Raw genomic sequence first — 10,574 nt, forward strand, 5'->3', positions numbered from 1 at the left:
AATTGCTTTGGATTAAAAGTAAATGGTAAATGAAGAAAGAAGAATTACATACAGGTAAATACATATCTCTTAATATCTCTCTCTCTACCTAAGTCTCAAGTCTCTGTGTCTGTACTTTAGACTCAAATCACTTCAACGTGAATCTGACCAATGAGAGGCTCCGATATAGTGAGCCACAGGTCTGGATCGTATGATCTTACGATCGTATGATGTTATCGCCTTTGTGGTCGAGTCCTAGAATGTGCCTTTTTTACTCGCCTTCGATTTCACAACTTTCACACGAAGCAATTTGGCGAAGGAACTGTGAAGATCAATACAACATGACCCTCTTTGAAGCAGCCGTCCACCACAAGGCCGTGACTCGTTTTTATAGAGCTGCGTGTTTTTTCGGCGGCAGATAAAATTGTGAAAGAAGCGGGTCCGGCCCAAATTTTTAGTGGGATGTTTTCGATTTGATCTCTCTCTCTCTCTCTCTCTCTCACACACACACACAGGGATCTGTCTGCGTTTCGAAACGTCTGGAATCTCAAATAGTTTGCAAGGCCGTTAAACTCAAGGGTGGTCCCCTGGTCCTGAACACTAACAGGCCCGGATCAGGGCATCGGATTTGTTGACAGTAGGGTCAACCGCTGGGAGCTCCCCCCCCCCCCTGCATGCTCTGCTATAAACACCGGAGATGTTATCTCGGAGCAGACGTAACCTTGTGACCAGGCCCACCTCCCTGCATGTCCACCGTTGACCCCTGAACCCTGAGGCTGGTGGTCTCTCACTAAAGCATGTTCTCTAATTGGTTAGATCCAGATAGAGCTGTTTCTCTAGGCACTGGGACTCTCTCTCTCTGTCTCTCTCTGGATGCTAGGATTCTCTCTCTTTCTCTCTGTCTCTCTCTCTCTCTCTCTCTCTCTCTCTCTTTCTCTTTCACTCTCTCTGTCTCTCTCTCGCTCTGGATGCTAGGATTCTCTCTCTTTCTCTCTAGGTGCTAGAATTATTTCTCTCTCTCACACACACTCACTCTCTCTCTCTCTCTCTCACACACACACTCACTCTCTCTCTCTCTCTCTCTCTCTCTCTCTCTCTCTCTCTCTCTCTCTCTCTCTCTCTCTCTCTCTCTCTGTCTCTCTCTCTCTCTCACACACACACTCACCACATGGACTGAGTTTGGAAAGGAGAGGCGAATGCATGCGATTCATAAACACCAGAGGGGAATAGGCCCGTTTCAAGTGGACCGCGTGCAGTCCAGACAGACAGGAGCAGATGCAGGGCTGGGTGATGGAGAGAGAGAGAGAGAGGGGGTCATGTCCCCATGATCGTCTCACAGTATAATCAGGCCTGGCTACCCCACTGTGCCCCCCCCCCCCCCCACCGGTGGCCCTGACTCTCTCTCTGACCCGCCTCTCACCTGCTGGAAAACCACTGGGGGTGTCTAGAGAGGAAAGGGAAATGTTTATACTACTTGAGTATTGGACGCTAAATTTATTCTGAGTTATTATTACTGTATATGGAGGAGATTTACATCTTTTTTTCTTGCTTTTTCTTGCTTTTTTTTTTTTTTTACCATAGGCTAATGTGTTAACGAATGAATCTTAAGCATGCCTTACATAGACCTGGGCTGTACATCATGATTGTTTTTCTTTGCGCTGAGACAGAACTTTGGATTCTTATCCCCCCCACAAACGTGAACACCCCCCACCCCCCCACCCCTCTCTCTCTCTCTCTCTCTCTCTCTCTCTCTCTCTCTCCCTCTCCCTCTCTCTCTCTCCCTCCCTCCCTCCATCTTTCTCTCTCTCCCTCCATCTCTCTCTCCCTCCCTCCCTCTCTCTCCCTCTCTCTCTCTCTCTCCCTCCCTCCCTCCCTCTCTCCCTCCCTCCCTCCCTCTCTCTCTCTCCCCCTCCCTCCCTCACGCTGTTTATCCTCTAGGCTGGCACCCCACGGCCGCCACTTAGGCCCGTGTGTCTGAGCTGAAGGCGCTGGTATGGTGGCTGCTCGACGCTCCGTCTATTTATACAGCTGTGTCTCTCCAGGAGCACGTCAGGTGAAGGCCTGAGCTCACGCCTGTCGCAGCGGGCCGCCACCTCCCTGCTCTGAATCTGGAACGGCTCTGAGGCGGAGGTGGCTCAGCTAACACTGCTGCCTGCTTTCACAGAAAACATCCTCCCCCCCCCCCCCCCCCCCCCCCCCCCCTCCTCTCTCTTCCCCGTACGCTAGACGATAGACACGGCAGCGAGCGACTGTCTGGGAGGAGCGACAGTAGGCTAGCTAGCGTACGAACCCCCCCTGTCTCTCTCTCTCTCTCTTTCCCTCTCTCTCTCTCTCTCTCTCTCTCTCTCTCTCTCTCTCTCTCTCTCCCTCTCTCCCCCTCTCCCTCTCCCTCTCTCCCCCTCTCCCTCTCTCTCTCTCCCCCCCACCCTCTCTCTCTCTCCCCCCCTCTCTCTCTCCCTCCCTCCCTCCCTCTCCCTCTCTCCCTCCCTCTCTCTGAGGGGGGGGGGGGGGTGTGCAGTCATTGTGAATTTGGCTACGTCGGGCCGTCTGTCACACACAGAGGCAGTGCTGTGGACTCCCACGCAGAGGCGAAGCTCGGTTCAGAGGGACTTCTTAATGGAAGCACGCAGAGGTCAGCGTCGGGGGCTTGTCTTAGGAAGCGATAGGAACAAGGGGGGAGGCCGGGTCCGTGTGGATCTGGCGAAACCTGAGCTTGTTGGACTTGGCAGTACGTCAGCGGCGTTTGGGCGACGCGCCCGTGTCCTGTTTGGATAGCCCCCGCCCCCCCACGCCTCCAGACCTGTACATAACGGCGGGGGCGCTGTGACCGAGTGAGAGAGTGAGAGAGTGAGAGAGTGGGAGAGTGGGAGAGTGGGAGAGTGGGAGAGTGAGAGAGTGAGAGAGTGAGAGAGTGAGAGAGTGAGAGAGTGAGAGAGTGAGAGAGTGAGAGAGTGGGAGAGTGGGAGAGTGAGGGAGTGAGAGAGTGAGAGAGTGAGAGAGTGACCGAGCAGCAGACGTTCCAGTGGCTGCCTCTCGCTGACAGCAGATCTATCAGCCTGTCCGTGTATCATTTGGGTTTCAGATAGGCCCGGATGATAGATAGTGAGGCGAGAATGGGACGTCAGCGATGGGACACCAGCGTAGCAACACAAACAACCTCCGTTTGAATAATATGTTTGAGTTCTTCCTCTCCGTGCCCGGGCCTAATAACAGTACGTACGTCGAGGCATGTCATTAGTCCTGACGAAACACAGAACTGAACCCCACGACCCTCGTTGGAATAGTATTTTCAAGGTTTTTTGGGGTTGTGGGTCGTAATTGTTTCGGTGGTCACGGTTTTACAATGGATTGTAATAGAGGTTTGGCAGCCTATTGTGTGGTCTCGTTCAGGTCCTGATGGATGACGGTGTGTTTAACCAGTCACGTGGCTCTGCAGACGACTGGTTCCTTATCTGCGGTCATCCATGTTAGAGGTCATCAGCTGAATCTCCGTTCATGTCACATTTCTCTCTCTGACAGCTTTCTGCTTTCTTCCACCAGGTCAAACGGGTTAATCAGATCTGGAACCAGCCAGAGTAGAATTAGTCATTGAACCCGTCCGCTCTCTCTCTCTCCAATCCCCTTTTTTTTCTCTCAAATGTTTTATTAATTTATCGGACCGTGAAGAACAGGCACTCGTACAAGGGTGGGTCCAGGGAGAGAGAGGGAAAACGGAGCGACGCACGCTAGGCTGACGCTTTGGCTAGGGGCGAGCGAATTAAGAAACGGGGCGTTGTGGTTAATTAACGGTCTTCTTTCGGATGACCCCCCCTTTCGAGCGGGGCGGGGGGGCGGGGGTTCACGGAGGCACGACCCGTGTTATTGTTTTTGTTAATGGCGAGATCCAGGGAAACACGTCTCACATTTTAAAAGCCTTGATTAGAAGTGAAGGAAAAAATAATAACGGCACCAACCGACTGTTCTTTCTCCAAGGTCGTAGATGTAATCGCCAGAACTCAAGAGCCCGTTTGTTTGAGAACGGGCCCTCCCTGCCAGAGTGGTCATGGTAACCAACCTCTCTTACGAAAAAAAAGCCTCTCAACGAGGGAAACTAATGTATAATTACGTTGATTTTCCCCTCTTCTTCTCCGCAAATTTGACGCATCGTGGTTGAGGTTTTACATCTGTTTGAACCAGGCCTAATACCTCTGAAGTAAAATTAGTATTCTGTGTTATTGTTAGCGCAACTCCCTCAGTGCGTCATTAGCCATCTCCTCATCTGACTCTCGTTGTCGCTCTTGAGTCGATCAACGGCTGCTCTCCATGGAACGGAGGAGCGGTGACATTATGATGGCGTAGAGCAGCTCTAAAACCATTTAGGCCTTGAGCTCTAAAACCATTTAGGCCTCGAGCCGCTCTGTCCCCTCCATAGGGGGATGAGATTGGGGGAGGCTGTGTCTCAGGAGGTAGAGCCGCCGTCTAATGATCACAAGGTTGGCAGATCGGCGGTTCGAGCCCCGGCTGGCCACATGTCGAAGTGTCCTTGGGCAAGACACTGAACCCCAAATTGCTCCCAGTGAGCGGGCCGGCGCCTTGCATGGTAGCTTGGCCGCCATTGGTGTGTGAATGTGTGTGTGAATGGATGAATGAGAGGCCGTTGTAAAGCGCTTTGGATAAAGGCGCTATGTAAGTGCAGTCCATTTATTACATTGGCCATTTTTTGCACGGTGAGTGAGCTGTCGTTAAACAAAGTATCAGGCTACATGTTCGTGAGACTAAGTCCACCAAACTCTCAACTGGTGGGGGGTCGGAGGGGGGGGGGGGGGTCGCAGGGGGGTGGTCGGAGGGCATAGAACAGGACACTTCTTCATTGTTGTTCCCTTTTTATACATGTTAGTGCTGGTTGCTCGAGTGATCGAGTGAAAGAGACCGTGACTGCCTTTCACTTTGGTCACACACTGGAGGCATGCTGGCAAAACAGTGGGAGGTGCGTGTGTGTGTGTGTGTGTGTGTGTGTGTGCTTGTGAGCGTGAATTTGGGGGGGTGAGGGGGGGGGGGGTGGAGGATTCACTTCAGTGGCTTCAGTCTGGTGAAGGCTGATGTTGTCTTTGATCTAGCAGCCCAAGGCCAGACTCCGCAGGTCGGACAGGAACAGCTCCCCGGTGCATCACGATGACACCGCCGTGTCGGAAGCCACGTCTTCTTGTTTACACTCCAACATCCATCTGCCCCGGCAGGACTGACTGAGCACAGCGAGCGATCAGAGTTATTGTTCATCCTTGTTTCCCCCTGAAGTGGAATCTGTCTGATTACATCCCAGGCTTGCAGACACAGACACCTCACCTCGACTCGCTGGGTTCTTTAGTGAATGAATGAATGAATGAATGAATGAATGGACTTTATTGTCATTGCTATAGTACAGGTACCAAACAACGAAATTTAGGAGGGGTGGCTCCCCTGGTGTTAGGAAAGGGAAAAAAAAAAAATCACAAGAAGGGAAGGAGCTGGTTTACATAAATAAAGGCTATGTACACTATCCACTGTACTATACTGTACAGATAGATGACTAGGGTTGTCATATTGCACAATAGTATTATTTCACATTTATTTAAAGTGTCACAGTTTGCAGGCTTGAAATGTACATGTTTGTGCTTCAGCACTACACCTGATTTTTTCAGTCCAGCAGCTGCCATCAATCCGTCCAGACTGTCCAGGGCCCAGAACTTAGGTCTGTGTCTAGTGGAAAGCAAATCTGAACGACCTTAGCTGAAGGAGAAAGAAATATATTTATACTTTGTGCCTATTTGTGTGTGTTAGTGTGAAGTGTTGTGTTTCATTGGTTTCTAAGAAACGGAGCACTTCGGTCGGTCGGGGCGGCTCGGTAACGTGACTGCCGACCGGAGAGGTCATACCTTTCATTTTCTGACGATTTGACATCAAAGAGGAGGCTACGAGCACTTTGGAAGAGCGAACTACTATTGTTTCATAGCAGCAGACACACTTGAACTCTTCAGAGAACATCTTCAGTGTTGGAGCTCTTGTGTTTCAGCCCTGATGCTGTTAAGGTGCGGTATACGCTTACACACAGAGAGAGAGAGCCGTCAATGGCCCTGTTTGATCTAGCACTGTGGGGAGACACTTTGATGCTACCTGAGAATTCTGGGATTGTAGAACACTGGGAGTTTTTTTCTTTTTTCTTTTCTATTTTGAAGAAACTACTGAAGTTTGTTCTGGCAGATGAAACAACAGATACATCCCTCAAAGAAAACTGTCACACACTGTAGGATTATCTGTGTGTGTGGGTGTGTGTGTGTGAGAGAGAGAGAGAGAGTGTCTGTGTGTGTGTGTGAGAGAGAGAGAGTGTCTGTGTGTGTGCGTCGGTGTCTGTGTGTGTGTGTGTGAGAGAGAGAGAGAGTGTCTGTGTGTGTGCATGTGCGTGTCTGTGTGTGTGTGTGAGAGAGAGAGAGAGTGTCTGTGTGTGTGCATGTGCGTGTCTGTGTGTGTGTGAGAGAGAGAGAGAGAGTCTGTGTGTGTGCATGTGCGTGTCTGTGTGTGTGTGTGAGAGAGAGAGAGTGTGTGTGTGTGTGTGTGTGTGAGAGAGAGAGAGAGAGAGTCTGTGTGTGTGCATGTGCGTGTCTGTGTGTGTGTGTGAGAGAGAGAGAGAGAGAGTGTCTGTGTGTGTGTGTGTGTGTGAGAGAGTGTCTGTGTGTGTGCATGTGCGTGTCTGTGTGTGTGTGTGAGAGAGAGAGAGAGTGTCTGTGTGTGTGCATGTGTGTGTGTGTGTGTGAGAGAGAGAGAGAGTGTCTGTGTGTGTCTGTGTGTGTGTGTGTGTGTGTGTGTGTGTGTGTGTGTGTGAGAGAGTGTCTGTGTGTGTGCGTGCGTGTCTGTGTCTGTGTGTGTGCATGCATGGAAGCCTGTGTTGGAGTGTGTGTATACTATACATGTACGTGCATGAGTGCACGTATATGTCTCTCCAGCTCATGGGAATCCAGGGAACTTGTCTCATGTTGATATGCCCTATGACAGCGCCTCTCGTCTGAAGCCTCCTCCAGCCCTGGGGTTAGGTTCCTCTCTGAACCACCTGCAGACTCTTCCACTACAACAATAGACCTCATCCATATCTGTCAATCCCCCCCCCCTTCCCCCCTCATTCACACTGCTGCCTGTGTGTTTGAAGTCCTCCGTGGCTGGAGTGCCCTGATCTCCTCTCCTCCTCATCTGGAAAGACTGAAACACAAACACATCAAGACCACATGTATCTCCCTTTAGATGTGATAGCTAGCTGATAAGCAGGAAGCAGATTGAGACAAGCCTCCCAGTGGATGAGATAACACAATAACCCATAAACTCTGGGTTCTGGGTGTACGCCTCGGCTAGGCCCTGCCGTCTGGCCCGAACCCAGCGCCACCTGTTTGGATCGGCTCCAGGGTTCGCTCACCGTTGCCCTCTCCTCCGTGTTGTTCATGGGCTTAGCGTGTTCAGTTTACCTCTCTAACCAGCCGTGCCTGTGTGATTCTTTCTTCTCCTCCTCGACGGTACTCCTCTACGGTGAGTGACCGACTTTTGCACTTGTGTTTGTTTTAGCGTGCGGTAAAGGTTGAGCGATCTGAAGCCAGAGTAATCCGTCGTTCCGTCTTGTGTTGTTTCGATAGCGAGATACGATATGAATAATTTCAGAGCAGATACAATAGAATTGCTTGTTCTGTGTGATCTGTGCGTGTTGAGATGCTCGATTTGTGTTGACGCCTGGCATGTCAGTTTAAAAAAAGGAATTGAACAAACACAAAGTTCGGCCTACTACCAAACTCAGCAAACACAATTCTGACGTTGTCCAAAAGCATCGTTGTACTGTACAACTATTTGAATGTTAAGTAAATAAGCCTCTCTAGCCTTGCTTGTTATTTGAGGCTCAGTAAGGACAGCCTCTATCCCCCACATCCCCCCTGGAGTCACAGTTTAAGTGTTCTGAACGCAACCCCTGTGGTTCCGTCCCACCAAACACAGTCCACAGAGTTGAGGGTAGACCCAGGAGGGCCGTGCTCTGCTCTGCAGGAGGTAGCCAGTACTGGGCTTCCCAGCATGCAAATGCAATGTTCTCACCCTGTTCTCACCACACACCCCAGGAGGAGGAGGAGGAGGAGGAGGAGGAGGAGGAGGAGGAGGAAGATGTTTTCAGGAAATAAGTCTTGGGAGCTGTACCCAGGGTCATGTGAACGGAAGGGCTAAGCAGAAACGAGGATTGACCAAGATTAGAGTTATGAGTTGTAGGGTTTTGGCACACCCCTCTCTCTCTCTCTCTCTCTCTCTCTCTCTCTCTCTCTCTCTCTCTCCAGGGTACTCCCTGACACAGTGTAGACACCGCTCCAACTCCCTCAACATTCCCCGAAAAACGTCGGGTGAACCGTGTTGTGGTCGTGTTACGGTCGGCTCTTGGCCGGACCGCGCCGGGGCCCGGGGCGGCGGCTCGCGCCGGGTCGTCTCACCACCGGACAGCTTCAAGGTCGCTCAGCTCGGCTCGGCTCGCGAGCCCAACGACGTGACTTCTCTGCGGCAGAGAAAGTTGTGTCAGAGTTGCACTCCCTCCCGCCTCGTCAAGGTCTCCGCACGCCGAGGCTGCCAAGAGCCAAGCGTAGAAGCAGCGTAGGCTGCAGCGGAGAGACGGATGCGGCGGCTGTCCACGGACACAGATAAAGAGACCGATAAAGAAAGGAGGAGGAGGAGGAGGAGGAGGAGAAAAAACAAACTAAGAAGACAGAGACAGAGAGCGAGAAAGAAAGAAAGAAAGACAGAATGACAAAACCCGAAATGAGACTGGAAAGAAGAAGAATAAAGCGAGGGAAGATAGGAGAAAGATAGGAGGAGGAAACAAAAGGAGAAGGAGAGTGTGATGTGTGATGGGGACAATGACAACGCAAATCCATGTTTAATTAGAAGCTGCTTATTTTCACAATATTGGGAAGCGGACAAAGAATAGCACAACAGCGTAAGCCTGGAAACAATGAGGAGTCGATGAATGATCTCATTTCATCCCTCTTATAAAGATCCTGGTTGGTACGACAGGCAGACAGACAGACAGACAGGGGGACAGACAGACAGACAGACAGACAGGCAGACAGGCAGACAGGCAGACAGGCAAACAGGCGGACAGGCGGGCTCGCTCCAGGAAGAAGACAGGCGAACAGGCAGCAGGCAGACAGGCGGACAGGCAGCAGGCAGACAGGCAGACAGGCGGACAGGCAGACAGGCAGACAGGCGGACAGGCGGACAGGCGGACAGGCGGACAGGCGGACAGGCGGACAGGCGGGCAGACAGGCAGACGGACAGGCAGACAGACAGACAGACAGGCAGACAGAGAGACAGGCAGACAGACAGGCAGACAGACAGACAGACAGACAGGCAGGCAGGCAGGCAGACAGGCAGACAGACAGGCAGACAGACAGGCAGACAGACAGGCAGACAGGCAGACAGGCGGACAGGCGGACAGGCGGACAGGCGGGCTCGCTCCAGGAAGAAGAAGACGTTATCTCCCAGGATATTGAGTGTGGATGCCCTCGTGTCATTAGGGAACAGCAGCGCAGACATCATCGGGAAGAGATGCGTTACCTCAGCGCTCCCTCCTCCTCCTCCTCCTCTGTTACCGTGGCGACCGAGATCTACTAATCCAGTGACACACTGAAACAGATTCCTATCTCTCTCCCGGCTCTGTGTTCAATTAGCCGTCACTGCCGGTTAGGAGATAAGCCCACTGTAGCGAGGCCTACTGGAACCATCAGGGGGGAGAGGAGAGGAGAGGAGAGGAGAGGAGAGGGGGAGAGGAGAGGAGAGGGGGGTGGGTGTAAGGGGCCGTTTAGGAGTCAAGGTGACTGATGGGAGATGAGAGCGGAACAGGGGAGGCCATGATGTAGGGTAGAGCAATTAATCAAACTCATATTGGAATCGCAGTTTGAACACGCCCGGTTTCTGCACCGGCTGTGTTTTGAGACAGGCTTGAAAGCAAAATAGGCATAACAGTTACAGCCTACAGAAGATAATGCTCTGCTATGTTTTATTTATTCATCTTTGATGATAAAGAAAATGATGGTAAAATGATGATGGTCATTAGAGATAATTCTGTAGAAAATGAGCTTTGGGGGGTTATTCAATGTTTCATTTATTTGCCATTATGTTCATTGCAGATAATGTCAGTGGAAATAGCCTAATCGGTTCCAGTTATTATGATACGGGCTTATTCATTCCTAGGATCTGTCTAATCATGTTGACTCAACTGTTTATCATGTCACAAGGCAGATCACAATTGCAGTATCTCACCGAAACATAATCGCATTATGATTATTTGTTCATATCGTGCAGCTCTCGTACAATGTCTATCGGGGGGGGGGGGGGGTAGGGGGTGTTTTAAACATCAAGGGACACGGTTGATACGTACAGCAACAGTCCAAAGTTTGGACACACTTTCCCATTCAATTGAATGGGGTAGTGTGTCCAAACTTCTGACTGTTACTGTATGTGCAGCATACTGCTCTGCCAAACCTCTCTACTGTGTTTCATGAATCATTATTTATCAGTATTTCAAGTGCGAAGAGCGAGGATGTCGTGGCGAGGAATCCCTACGCTAC

This window comes from Nansenia antarctica, assembly GCF_963989245.1.
Source record: "Nansenia antarctica genome assembly, chromosome: 8".
NCBI lineage: Eukaryota > Metazoa > Chordata > Actinopteri > Argentiniformes > Microstomatidae > Nansenia > Nansenia antarctica.